General features: G+C 30.6%; 1 long non-coding RNA gene across 3 annotated transcripts; it reads right to left on the bottom strand.

Annotated features, from left to right (window-relative positions):
- Nucleotides 1–252: 252 nt before the first annotated feature.
- On the bottom strand, nucleotides 253–4,088 carry LOC130951425 (uncharacterized). 3 transcript variants are annotated; one of them, XR_009073968.1, is made up of 6 exons: nucleotides 3,677–4,088; nucleotides 3,289–3,390; nucleotides 1,535–1,627; nucleotides 1,296–1,403; nucleotides 767–1,129; nucleotides 253–554 (listed from the first exon to the last, which is right to left on the bottom strand). It is a non-coding gene; the product is annotated as an uncharacterized LOC130951425 (long non-coding RNA). The 3 variants fall into 3 exon arrangements; XR_009073969.1 differs by having other exon boundaries at nucleotides 3,289–3,395; XR_009073970.1 differs by lacking the exons at nucleotides 3,289–3,390; nucleotides 3,677–4,088 and adding an exon at nucleotides 1,732–1,888.
- Nucleotides 4,089–12,011: the final 7,923 nt, after the last annotated feature.

Genomic DNA, 12,011 nt, shown 5'->3' on the forward strand with positions numbered 1-12,011 from the left:
TCGTTTCTTTTGCAACGGTTTTAATACCATTGTCATTGTGTGTCTGGCTTTGGCAATGGTTTTAAGACCATTGTCTTTTGTAACTTTTGACAACGATTTTTGTAATTATTTAATTTTTTATTTACAACAATTTTCTCATGTCGTAGTGAAATTAGTTCCAACTATTTTTTAATTTAGTGTCAATAAATGATCATAACTATTTGAATCAAATTACTAAAAAAAATTAATTACATTTACCATCAAATATGATATATAAAATATTATGTAAAATCCACAATCTCACATTACATCATCATTGCAAAATACCATAATTACTTCTAATTGTATCATCATCATTTTTCAAAATACCATAATACTAGCCTAAATCATAACAACATCGAACTATATCATCTAAATTTGCAAAAAATACAATAACAAAAGAGAGTTGAAAAAGCTATGTAGCAAGTAGGTTTATCATCATTATGTCCACAAGTTCATGACTTTTACTCTCTAACATTTGCACTTCAAAATTTGTGACCTTAATTAAGTTCGATTTTTCCTTCAACATAATTTTCCTGTAAACAAAACAATAAATAGTAAATCAAATATAAAACTACACATTTCTAATACTAATAATGGTTACTAAAAAAATATTTGAGAGAGAGAAGATAAAGGTATATAAAACATTCTTCTATTTGGATACTGAAAACAATTGAATCAATTTCAACATAAATAAACCATTATTTAAAATATGATCACTTATAGCAAGTTTTACAACAAATAATACCTCCTCATTAGCATCATTGTTCGGACTCATTAGCATCATTGTTCGGACTGCCTGACATGCTTCCTAGTTGAGCAGCTAACATCTCAAGGTCCACTCCTGAGTTTTTTTGTTGCAGCATTATCTTAACAAGAGACTTTAGTTCATTTACTTTTTTTGCATCACATCAACCTTACTCTCTAATGTTGCTTTCTCAGCTGTATGTTGCTGCTTAAGGGTGGCAATTTCTTCATTTTTCTTCAACAAAGTTGGTGTGGTAACTCTTCCATGACATCACACTCGCCCTGCCTTCTTTTTTCCAAATATGAATCGGAAAGCTCTAATTACCGATTCTTTAGACTTTTTATTCTCAGCTTGCAGATGTGCCTATGTTAATTTAAAGAAAAATAAGAATAATAAAAAAATAGAATAACTAACCAATTGGACTAAAAATATATATTGACAATATCCAAGCAAATACTACAAATTAAGAATATCATCAAGACACAAGAAACCATAACCTATTTTACCAAAATTAACTCCCAATACTTACAATAACATCCAAAGTGTCTTCATCCAATGATTTGCCCTTTGTGTTTTGGCGAGTCTCAACAAACATTTCTGTTTAAGTATGTGATTTATTATTTCCCTTAGAAGCAGCCTGTAAATTCAGTTCCAATAGCATTTATATAGAGTTAAAATAAGTTTATTTTCTAAAATCAACACATACTTGATACTCAAAGACACATACTGCACATAGAGACACAAATATACAAGGTTTAAAAATTGTACCAATCTTGCACGTATTCTCGCAAAATTTATTGGCCCCTTCCGATGCACAAATTTCTGTTGTGCCCTATTTTTCTTATTTTGCGCAGACATTTTCTACATAGCAAGAGACAAATATTATAAAAAAGTCATCATTTTTTGGTCATAAATGTATATAATATAATTGCATAAACAATTAAACTAGGTTTCACATAGCTTACCTTAATTTTCTCAGTTCTCCAATAAACAATCAACTTTCAAAAATGACTCTCAACCACTAATGCTTAAAAGAAATTTCTCAAGCAATCATGAAACTAAAAATTTGTATCAAATAAAGTATTCAAAGAAGCTTAATCAATCAATCAATCACTAAATGTTCTTAATAATTAAATCTTTAAAAGAAATCAAAGAGATAACATGTTAAGTTATTTACCTGTAGTATAATTCAATTTCTAAGATAGTGGCAACTACAAAGAGTGGTGTAGTTGAATGCTTAATACAGTGCAATTCTCAACAGCTTGTGCTTTGTCGTTACCTAGAAAGTGCTCAAGTTTGTACTTTTGAGCTACGACATGAATGCCTTAATAATTAAGTGGAAAAAACAAGAAGAAATTTAAAAGTAATAGAAAACATCAAATTGAAAAGCTAATTGTGCCATGTTTTGAAAACCAAAGCTAGTTTGGAATTGTTAATATTAGTCACTAATGAATGTTAACATTTTCTCAATATTAGTGATTAGTGAATGTTAACATTTTCTCATTGAAAACTTTTCAAACAAGCTATTAGAAAATAAAAATTACAATCCATAGACATTTTCTTTATATAATCATTCATTAATATAGCTAAAATACTTTAGATTTCTTAAAAAAATAATAACGTTGCATAAACTGTGAGGAAAAAAGAAATAACCGGAGCATATTATAAATTAGATGAGAAAGTTTTGGGTCGGTGAGGAAAATGACTAGTACTAAATTTGGTACTAAAATATGAATATGAGTCCTAACCATATATATACTAATCGAATTTAATATGTTATAATTAAAAATGCAATTTTATAGTCACACATGGTCTTAGACATGCATATTAAAAAGTTAACTCTCCTGTACTTATTCTAAACAATTTGCTTGAATTTATTGAAATCAGTAGCATATTCATTATTAGTGTAAAGATAATTAAAGACTACGAGCTAGTAAAGAGATTTGAGCTTTGAGGCAAAGAGAATAGCAACTGTTTAATGTATAGTAGGTTTTTAATGTTTTTCCCCCAACTTTTTTCGCCTTTTAATTATATAAGTCAATGTGCTCTGTTTTTCTTAAGTTTTTTTCCAATTAAATTTTTTTTACAAAGTTTTAAAAAGCACAACTTATATACATTTTGTTGTACTTGTAGTATTATGTTTTTTTTTTCTTTAGGTGCAATAATGGTGTTGTAGCTTGTTTTTCTCTTCGGAAAAATCTAAGATTAGTTAACATATTTTTATTATAAAATTAATTTTTTAATCTTTATCACTTTTTAAACCGTTAAGAGTTTTGAATTTGAAACTTAGCATTTAGTATTTAAAATACAGGGTTTATTTTAATTTCTTGATCATAAATCACAAGTTCTTATTTCTTAATTTCAAACAAGCTATTAGAAAATCACTATAAATTTTGTCATAGTCAACCATATTAAAAAGGCAAAAAGTTTTTTACCTTAGTTTATATCATTCATAAACCTAAAAGCAATACCTTACTTACATAAATAGTTTCTAAAAACCCCAAAATCTAATTAAAAAATACCTTATTTAACTATTGAAAGAATCAGCTCTAAGAGGGAGCCATCCATGAACAGCTTCACCAGCAGTAACCGTGAGTCAACTTGGGAAAATCTCCTCCTCTTACCTGTACTAGTATTGTTCCAAATCGAGATTAGAGGAGTGGGTTATTTTCTAATTAAAAACATTGACATAGATAGATTCTATTAACAAAAGAGAACACAGTTTCTCCATATGCCCTGCTTCTAAGTTCCTCTATGTATATATTATTATTATTATTATTATTATTATTATTATTATTCATGAATCACATAATAATCAAATAGTAGTTAATAGTGAAAGAAAAGAGAATATAAGATCAAAGAAATATATAAGATCGAAGCAATTTATTAATAAGAAGAGACTTGAGTTACCTAAAACGGTGGTTGAGCCACAACGAGCTGAGGAGGCAAGGACCGCACGCAATTCAGAAGCAGAGGAACCACGACAGGGGCAGACCACGACGCAATGCGAGGAGCGGCTTTAGCAACGATGGCCAGGAGACAACCAGTAATGACCACGCATTCCGAGAAGAGGAGAGGGGCAGACACAACCAACATTTGCGGCGAGGAGAAGGGCAGACGCGACCGACGTATGCGGCGAGGACAGAGGCAGAGACGGAGCAATAGCGCACCACGAACGGCTTTCTTCGGCGGTGGGTTGGGGCTTCCTAGTATAGGGAAGGAAGATGGTAACTGATGGCTTATGCTGGTGGGGGTTAGGGCTTGCTGCTAGAGGGGTGGGAAGATGATGAATCGCGTGGAGGAATGAGCGAGAATTGAGAAGTCTTCTATTGGGCTTTGATTAACTTTTTGGATATTTCTTTTAAAGTTTTAAAGTAATATTATATATTAAATTTTAGAGGAACTGAATGAAACAAAACCTAACATTTGTTTTAAATTTATTTTTTTATAAACAATATTTATTAAATTATCTAAAGAATATTAAAAATTTATTTTTTTGGATTTTTTTAAAGTGTCAAAACAATATTATATGTTAAATTTTAGAGTGAAAATTCAATGAAACAAAAATTAATATTTGTTTTAAATGTATTTTCTCCATAAATAATAATTGTTAAATTATTTAAACAACATTAGAAAATTATTTCTTAATAAAAAAATTGATGTAATGGTCATAAAATAGTCAAAGAGAACGGTTTTATTTTGTTGCTATAACATAGTGAAAAATAGAACTTCAACAGCAATATCGTAAAAACCGTTCTCTAAAATAATCTAATAGAACAGTTTTAAAGTGTTACAATATTGGCAACGGTTTTTATGCGTATCCTTTGTACAAATATTTAAACAACAATAAAAAACCGTTGCCTAAAAACAAATCATTGTAACGGTTATAAAACTGTTCTTTAAAATAGTCAAAGAGAACAGTTTTATTTTGTTGTTATAATGTAGTAAAAAATTAAACTTCAGCAGCAACACTTTACAAAACCGTTGTCTAAAACCATCTAAAAGAACGGTTTCAAGGCGTTACAAATTTTGGCATTGCTAAACACCATATTTGTGGTAGTAGTGTAAAACAGGGTGTTGTGCGTACACACCAGAAGAACTTCCCAGCCCATGTGTACGCATAATAGTGTGTACGCACAATTCGCAAAATCTTCAGAGTGTGCGTACGCACCTCCTCGTGAGTACTCAAGAGCAAAAATACTATCGTTGGTCTGTGCGCGTGCACACACATTGGCGTGCGTACGCACGCAAACCAGAAATCCTAATTTTCTGCAACTTCAGAAATATTTAATTTTCTGTACCTAACTTCTGACGTCTATAATTTCCTCTACAAAACTCCGATTTTCGCAAACTTTATATCATTTTAAAGCTCTTGAATTTATCTTCATTTTGAAAGAGAATCCACTCAAATCCAAAATCCGACTCTCAAGTTATATACCATCGGGGTAGGTTAAAAATCAAATTTTACTAAAAATCACCAAACCTCCTCTTTTACCAAATTCTCAATCCTAAACCAAAATTTAATAACCCAAAACAAAACCAAATAAACTCAAAGCAATTCCATATCCATCTCATTCCCTTCCACAACATTCCAATACTCAATTTTACCAATTGTAACTCAACAATTAATAGCTAACACAATATAATTCATCAATAAATCATAGCACACTCATCAATCACTACAATAATCAATTATCACACATTTATATAATTAGATTCAACATATCCACCAATTCACTAAACTTTAACAAGTTCACATGGTTTAACTTATCTTTACGGTCAACTAACTTAAGTTTTTACGTTATATTACACATTATTTACGAAAAACCAACCTATACCTTGATCGATTCTTCGGAACACCTCAAAATGCCCTCTACCACAAATTCCAAGCCTCCAACTCCTCGCCAAGTGAAATATCATCTTCTAAGGTTGAAGTCAAGTATCCCACCACCACCAATTTAATTCCAAATCATACAATTTAATCTAACACCATTCAATTTTACTATAATAAATTATAGGGTTTACCAATATCAAAAATTTACAGGAGTTCAAAATTTTCTTACCGTTTCCATGAATAATCGAAACAATACTAATATATACTAACTATATATATATATATATATATTGTTTTAAAAAAATTAGGGGACATGGTTATTATTGACCTTTTATAAATTGATAGGAACCTACATAATAATTCGATAAAATTATAAAGATTACTGAATAATTAAGCTTAGACTATATTCACTAGTATAATAATGTGTCAACTGAAAGCATTCATATACCATGAGTACTTGAACAACAATCTACTCTACTAATTCGTGAATAATTATGATGCAAAAACGTTTTTTGATTTTATCTTTGTTAAACATAAAAAATTATTGTTCTAAAACGTTATGAAGCTTACTTCAAATCAAAACATAGTTAACTACTAAATCCTCCTTGTTAAAGTATATTTAGAGATATCACATTTGTTTATTTTTATTTATATATAATAAATAAAATTAATAAAAATTAATTATAAATATTTTTAAAATATATACCAAATTAATAATATTTTGAGAACATTCTCCAATAAGTCATACATTATTTGATTAGTAATAAATAATACTTTACTAACTCTGGTCGTGAGGACAAACTTAAAATTCGGTGACAACTAATTAAATGTTATTTTACTTATTTCTAATTTATCTTCTTGAAAACTTAAAAAACCTTTCTAATTAAAGTTTTCACTTTATTATAATTTTTTAGTAATATACTTTTAAGTTATGTTTACTTAATTTATAATTTAAAATTTCAGAGAAAAAAATATAATAATCACTAAATATAATTTAATTTATTTTTTAAATACTTTTTATTTTTCTTTTAAATTTTTTAAAAAATACATATAGAGTTTTTATTAATTAAATAAATTTAAATAAATTTTTATTTTTAATATTTTTAAAATTTTTTATTGTTCATATATATTTTGCTTAATTTGTCCCAAAACTTAATTATTTGGTTTTATTGATTATTGCTGTATATTATTGTTAAATAGTTACATTATGCAATTAAAAGTAAAAATAAAAACATAAATATTTTAAGTTCTCTTAAGAACTTAATACTAAAAATTATATAATTTAATAGAAGAACTAAAATTTTAAAAATATATAATTTAAAAGGACTAAAATTTATTTAATTTAATAGAATATTCTTAGTGTTTATTATTAAATAATTGCTCACTGATGGCATATGATACAATATGTATAACATAATTTATTATACACTATTAGAGTACTTATCCTTGTTTCTTATACCTGGTTATTTATTTTAATTATTAAGGTTAAAAGACAAGTACTCATGAAGAATAATAAGTAAAGTTTAAAATGGGCTTTAAATTCTATGCTTTTAAATTTTGTACTTGTATTCCAAAAATAAACTATATTACATAACAACATCATTGGCTAATTAACTTATTTTATCAACTCAATTTGTTTTTTCACTATTAAAAACTGTAAATATATTAATTAAAATTAAAGATAAAAAAACATAAATCTAAGTAACATTATTATGACCAATAAAATTTTTTCATGTTTAAAAAAAAATACTTAAAATTTTTAATTCCTTGTACATGATTACATAAAAAAATTATAAAAGAATGACACGGACGTAATTTAGAGTTGAGATGAAGAATAACTGGTGCTAAAATCCAGCTATTTATAATTTAGTGACACATATGCATGAGAGTAACGAGCAATGAATAAAAACTATCAACAGAAGATTAAAGATTAAGATAAAATACGTCCCTAACAAGAACAACATGTATTACATAAGAGTAACAAGGTGAGTGAAAATTGTCAACAGAAGATTAAAGATTAAGATAAAGTATGACCTTAATAAAAACAACATGTGTTACATACTTACATATTTGATTATATCTGACCATCTTCTATACAAATTGAACTTCACATATAAAATCATCTATATTGTTTTTTTCATAAATTACACTATCCTAAAATATTATTGTAAAATTTTAACCGAATATATTTTATAAAATGTTGCTATTGAGTAGATGAGTGAATCAGTAAACATATTACCAAAGATACTGAACCTGCTGAAAATAAAAAATCAAATATCAAACAAGTGAAAAATCCATCATTGGCAAATGCCTAAATCAAATAAATCCACCATGCTTATATCATAGAAGCTTGTCAATAAATAAAATCTAGATTTAGACCAACGCTTTACAAGGAATTAAGATAAATTGAAACTATACTTTCATAAATATTATAAATGGATAAGTAGATTGAACTGTACCCAGTTTACCTTCAATCCTTTCATTGTTTTTTGGTTCATAAGTCAATGCGTATACATCAGCCTCCTTTGATCGCTCGGCAATAGGCCTTCCAACCACTCTACAAGCATTGTGATCTGTCAAGGAGGGGACAGAGATCACTTTGCTTGTTCCTCGGTGCATCACCTTAGCATGAATAAATCTTTTTGAAAAGAAAACGTTTAGTAAGAACGGTCTCATGTACATATCTGTCCTCTGCTTCCATGATTTCCTGTTAGGTTTCTTTGCAGCTTCCCTTTGAGATCTTCGGGTCCAAAAACATAGATGTTGATACAGAGAGTTGATTGAGCATGGAGAAGGCAAAAGATTTAAAATTGCTTCCAATATCTAATCATTGCAATGGTTAGAATTCAAGTCAATTTCTATGAATAATTAACAACTAACAAGTAGAAATAACAATAATCTAGGTCCTGCCGCGCCGTCCGTCGCTCTCGGCGCCTCCGCACCGTCCGTTGTTCTCGGCGCCTCCCCACCGTCCATTGTTCTCGGCGCTTCCGTGGCCTCCTCCTTCCCCCTGTCTCGAACCCAGCCACTCTCTTGTAGCTCGGGACGTCGTCTGGTTGAGGGTTGGAGCTACTTGCCGTGTGTTTGTTGCCGTCGTCTCCCCAGTCGCCATCGTCTGTTCGTCGCTCTGCTCTTCGTCGGATGTTAGTGGCACTGCTTACAGGTTTACGGTGTTTTTTCACTTCTTCAGGTCTTGCTTTTATGTTCTGTTTAGTGGATTTCTGAAAGGGGAATTGAAATTAAATTGTTGATTTTGTGTTGTTAAAACTCTGCTGCTCTTTTTAATTTCTGAGGAAGTAGTGAAGTGGAGAAGAAGGAATAACAGTGGTCGTCGTCTGGTGGGCGTCCTGCTCGGCGTTGTCTACTCGCTGTCACGCTCAGCTGCTCAGATCGAAGGTCGGTGCACATTGCTAGTGCTTGTTCTTCTTTTTTTGTGCTCTGTTCAGTAGTGAGAACAATGGGTTTAGGATTTTAGTACTGTTAATGCTGTTGTTGAATGATTAACACCGTAGCTACTGCTGGGCTGTACTCTGTTTGGTTGTTTTTCAATGCTGTATTGAAAAAAATTATGCTTAAACTTTGATCATTCTTTGTTAACTTATGTTAAAATTTTGATCAATATGCTGTCTGCTGAAAATATTACTAATCTTTGTTAAAATTACGGTGAGGTGTGAGCTTATATTTGTTCAATGTAATCACTATGTTAAAATGATACTAAAGCATGAGCTTTTATCTGAATGATTGAGTCTTCTCTATTGTATTGAACTGAATTTATTTATTAAATTTCTTACTTAAATTTCGCTAAGTTGTATCTTGTTTTGAACCGATTTAAATGAATGATGGAATTTTTATTGTTGAATTTTTGTTGTTAAATCTTGTTTCCATTGAAAAAAAAAACTAAAAGGAAAAGAAAGCTTCCAGAAACTATGGAATATTAAGTTAATTCCCACAAAAAAACATAAGCAAATGTTATGAGTTATGCAAAATATATAGACTGTTAATAAGCAGTAGCATAAACAACTTAGATCAATTCCATGTATTGAAGTTTATTAATGATCATGTTTCACAGCGATAGCATAAGCAAATGTCAATACTTCTACAAATTATAAACTGTTAATATCTATTTTTGTACAATTGTGCTATCTGTTTTAGATGTTGAGTGTTGCTAATTTTCAAAATGTCAGTGCTCAACCCCCTCCATATTTGGTCTATGTTCACTTATCTTTTCAATCATTTGGTTGCCAAAGAATTAAGGAGTTTTAATTTTTATTTGTTTTTTAATGACCTTCAAGTCAATAAATTAAAGTTATTGAATGTCACCTCTATGAGTTATTGCACATAAGATGCTTTTCCATTAAAATTTAGCCTTATACAGAGGACATATATATTTGGTAACAGTTGTAATTGGGAACTTTCAACTGGAACTTTCTCGTGTTTTTAGGGTTTTGCATATTTTTAATAAGCTTACTTGTATAAAGCACCTTATAATTTATTTATTATTTTATTTTAAAACGGTTTTTCGAGTTGAACCACGGTTGGACTGGTTGAACCAATAAACCAATAAACCAGTGACTAGAACGATTTGATGACCGGTCCGGTTCTTAGAACCTTGGTTTAACGTGGTAGATTTACGGGAAATTTGCTTGCCATCAATGTAAAGTCGATGGTGTTAAAGGTATGAATGTGTGAACGAATTCTTAGTTGCTATTTATGCCTCTGCTTTTAGAGCTATATGACTGCTTGTGAAGTAATGCAAACATAAAGAATTGTTGAAAATTCATAAGGGTATAAATGGTAATCTATTTTATAATTTAGCTGAGACCTGTTTATCCTTTTTATAATTTAGGTGAAAAATAATTTTTTTATGAAATATCAGAATGAATAAAATAGTATAAAATTATTTGTTTGTATTATTTACTATTTCATTGTTGGATTTCATTTAGTTCGATGTAATTTAACATGATAAGCTTATGTTTGCTATCATGAAGTAAAAAATAAGAGTCAAATTGAAATGTTTGTTGACGTTTAATGAAAAGAATATATATAAAAGTGAAAATCAGATGAACAACTTATTCCAAACAAAAAAACATGATCATGACGGTTTATGTAAGTATTCAGTAGATGAGTTGTGAGTTGTGGTAAACTGAAATCGGTGATACTAGGCCTTGGAAATTTAAGTTAGAAAATCTATTAGACCACTTGTTTAATGTAGTCATGGTAGTGTTATCTGAATTTTGATTAATTGTTATTTAATTTGGTACTTGCGATGAAGTATGTGGTGGATGCAATTTTAGCAGTGGTTGTATTTGTGGAGTGATACTTGTTAGTGTGAATGTGCCTAGTACTGCCGAAAGGATTTGTAATGTGTCACAGAAAGATTAAGTAGTAGCAACATTCTTTTCATACGGATCGGACTTGGAATATATTAGGGAGCGTGAGGAAATTAGATGGTGAGTAATTCCTTTAAAAAAATTTATTTTCAGATGGAATACACTGGTCATAGCAAGAAATTCTGCATGGAGGATGAAAGTGAATGTTTTGGCGAAGTAGTCAGTTCAGATGCTGATGAATTTGATGTTGAGCAATTGGATCCAAGTGGGCAGGATGACCTGTCGAATTATGGAGATGTATTTGGTCTTACTGCAGCTGAAATAGAGAACAAGATTTTCAGAACCGAGGAGCGTGCTTATGAATTCTACATGAGGTTTGGGAAGTGCCATGGGTTTGGTGTACGCAAGGGAGACTATGGGAAGGATGATGACGGAAATATAATTAGGAGGAGATTCTTTTGCAACAGAGATGGGTTAAGGGATGAAAAGCAATATAATAGATTAGACAAAAAAAGATGTCATAAGCCTGAGACACGAACGAACTGCCAGGCTAAGTTGTCGATATATCTTAACAAAGAAAGTTCGAACTGGAAGGTCCAGAAAGTTATCCTCGAGCACAACCATGACTTAGTAGCTAGGTGTATGGTACACTTGATTCCAAAGTTTCGTCGGGTTTCAGATGCGGGAAAGGATCAGCTAGATGGTATGCAAAGTTATGGGCTACCTACGTCAAAGATACTTGGGTACATGGTAGGGATTGCGGTGGGGGGGTATTCACTATTGGGTTTCACAAAGAAGGATGCTTATAACTACCTTGATCGGACTAAGCGCGCAAGAATTGCAGATGGGGATGCAAATTCTGCCATTGTCTATTTGGAGGGAAAGGCTTCTGTGGACCCCATGGCAATGGCGAGGTATAACCTGACTAAGGAGGGTATGTTGGCCAACTTGTTTTGGGCCGATGGAATGAGCAGAGTTGATTACCAACACTTTGGTGATGTCCTCGCGTTCGATTCGACGTATAAAAAGAACAAGTACAAGAGACCGCTTGTAATATTCTCAGGTGCAAACAACCACAAAC

Source organism: Arachis stenosperma, chromosome 9, assembly GCF_014773155.1.
Source record: "Arachis stenosperma cultivar V10309 chromosome 9, arast.V10309.gnm1.PFL2, whole genome shotgun sequence".
Classification (NCBI taxonomy): domain Eukaryota; kingdom Viridiplantae; phylum Streptophyta; class Magnoliopsida; order Fabales; family Fabaceae; genus Arachis; species Arachis stenosperma.